Here is a 2,773-nt window from a genome sequence, read left to right as displayed (position 1 = left end):
GGTATCCCATAACATGTTATTATATACATTATAATTATTATTCTCGCCATTAATATGCAAAACATTCCAATTATCTGCCGCTGGACTGGATTGCGGTTGGACTTCGGCGCGGCCATCTGTAATTATATGCAGATCAAAGTGGGATGCGCAGAGCGGACAATAGGGAAATAATCAGGTTGTGATTTGTGCTCCTTGTATAATTACCGGAGAGCGGGGCGCCGGCAGCCCCTCCGGATCAATGCGCAGAGCGAGACAATGGCGTGATGGGAGGGCACAGATGCTGCGATTGAGAGCTGCTTTATTTATTTTTTATTTTTCCCAAACCAGGGGGTGCGGGGGGATTAGAATCATTCTGATTGCACACAAATGCAATTATAGCGACAACGCTGCTCGACAATTCAAAGTCTAAATCAAACAGAGGATTAGGAAGGAGATTTGGGTAAATTTGGGATAAATCAATTTCGGACGCGGTTCGGAGATTACGACGTACGGAACAACTGGCGAGGCTGTGGGTCATGCTTAAAGGGAAAGCATAGCGTCTTATCAGGGAGGAAACATTTCCAGTTATTGTGTTGACGTTAATCCTGAAGGCATATGGGGAGTGACTTCACTTGTGTGTTCCATATTTTGTATTTATTTATTTATTTTAGACTTGTAAACGCTTCCTCTTGTGGTCATCTGGAAATGTGAAAATTCAGATAGCATTCTTGAATACATAGGATCACCTACATTTGTTCATGGTGAGTATTGTGTCATTGTAACTCTCTAGGGAATGATTACCTCTCACAGAGATTATAATATTTTGGGGTCTATTTATAAACAATTCGCATGGCCTTTTGCTGCCCTGCGGAGATCTGCGAATGTTCACTCTGTGCGAATATATGCCAAAAAGCATTTTAATAGGTTGAACTTGATGGACCTGTGTCTTCATTCAATCTCAAATACTACCGGTATGTAACAAGTGGAATGAATTTTCAAATGTTTTCATGTAATATTGTATTATGACCACTAGATGGAGCTAAAGGGTCATAGGAAATAAGTATTTTCTCTGCTCCTCATCGCCATCTAGTGGTCAAAGTGTGATATTACATATACAAATATTAAAAATATCTGGCAGCTCATGGTCACTGTTTTTAATCAGGAGGAGCTGGGGATGGGCTCCTGATCATGTGATCACTGTGAGAACCAATCACAGTGTTAAGATGACTGGGAAGCCCACCTCCACCTCCAGGCAGCGACAAGAGGTTGAAGTATATGTAAAGCCAGAACTTTTTTTTCATTTTGAATAGAGTTGGGAATGATTAAATTGTATTTCACTGCAAAATAAAATATACAGATAATCAGTACATCTTTCCAACACACATTTCCCCTCGTTTTAATTTGTTTAAAGACCCTACATGTACAGAAATATCCTATTGATCAGCTAGAAATGCTCTCAGCTCTTAATTTTTGTTGTTGTGGGCTAACAACTAATAGAATTGTCATTGACTGAGTGGTGTCAGCCCTGCCCAGTTGCATTGTGCTACACTACCTAAACGATCCCAGGCTCCTCATCTCTACATCATAGACATTCTTTACTATGTAATTGCAGATAAGAACTGGGAGGGCTAATTAGACTCCTTGATATCACACAAGAAATGTTCGCAGGACAGTCCTTCATCTCTGGTAGGTATTTCTTGTGCTTATCGAAGAGATATAAACACAAAATACAAAATGCCTCCAATTTTATATTTAATAGGCCAAAAGGGACTAAGGAAGAGAAGTTCATTGTTAGGGATTACACACATTTTAAACGTCCCACATTGGGGAGATTTCCTTTTGCTTCCTGTTCCTCTCACAACAGGAAGTGAAAGGAAATCCCTCCAAGGTAACAGGATGTCCCCATTGGAAAACTTCCACTCTCTTCCTGCTCCGGTGACAACTATAAGTATTTGGATTTTCTTCTAGTTTGCATTTTTTGTTACATTCTTTGTAGTTAAGGAACGCCAATGCCGTCCCCTCCGTCTTATATTTTATAAATGCCGCTCTCTTGTCCTTGACGTGTTGTTTTACAGTTTTATTAAGCCATATTGGTTTAGTCAATAGTCCTGGCGACTTCTCCGGATCGAGAAGGTGATTCACCCAAACGGCAATAAAACCCATTAAGGCAGGGGTGGGCAACCTCAGCACTCCAGCTGTCATGGAACTACAAGTCCCATGAGGCATTGCAAGACTGAGAGCCCCAGGCATGACTCCCAGAGGCAGATTCACGATGGGATTTGTAGTTTCATGCTGAGGTTGCTATTAGGGGTTCTAACCTCTCACCACTTTTTTTTATTTTTATACCTTTTAACCCTTTCATACTCTTTCTAAAAACTGAGATGAAGTGCCTCCCCGTGTGGGTCTCCTTCAGTCAGAATAATGACTTTGCTGATCTCCTCAGCGTCAGGTAATTAGGGTGAGATTGTGACACAGAAACACGAAGCAACCAATCTCAGATAAGAACCAGCGAGCGGAATGTCGCAGCCAATAGTTCATCAGCAGATGGCTGGGTGCTAGCGGCGACTCTGCAAAGCCCATGGTAATGTGTCGCCGTGATGAAGCGTTATGCTAAACAGACGATGGGGATGCGGTTTCTTGAGAAACGAGGAACGTGATGACCTATTTCCAGGAACTTCTCAATCACCATCACAAAACCCTATAAGAACAAATCATTTATTGTTTCACACCGGGTAAGTGTCTCAGCCAATCAGACGATGGCATGTTCTCCATCATGTTAGGTCCCCTGAACAGG

Source organism: Nanorana parkeri, unplaced genomic scaffold (genome assembly GCF_000935625.1).
Source record: "Nanorana parkeri isolate BGI_ZX_2015 unplaced genomic scaffold, ASM93562v1 scaffold31, whole genome shotgun sequence".
NCBI lineage: Eukaryota > Metazoa > Chordata > Amphibia > Anura > Dicroglossidae > Nanorana > Nanorana parkeri.
Note: the sequence above shows the minus strand (reverse complement) of the source record.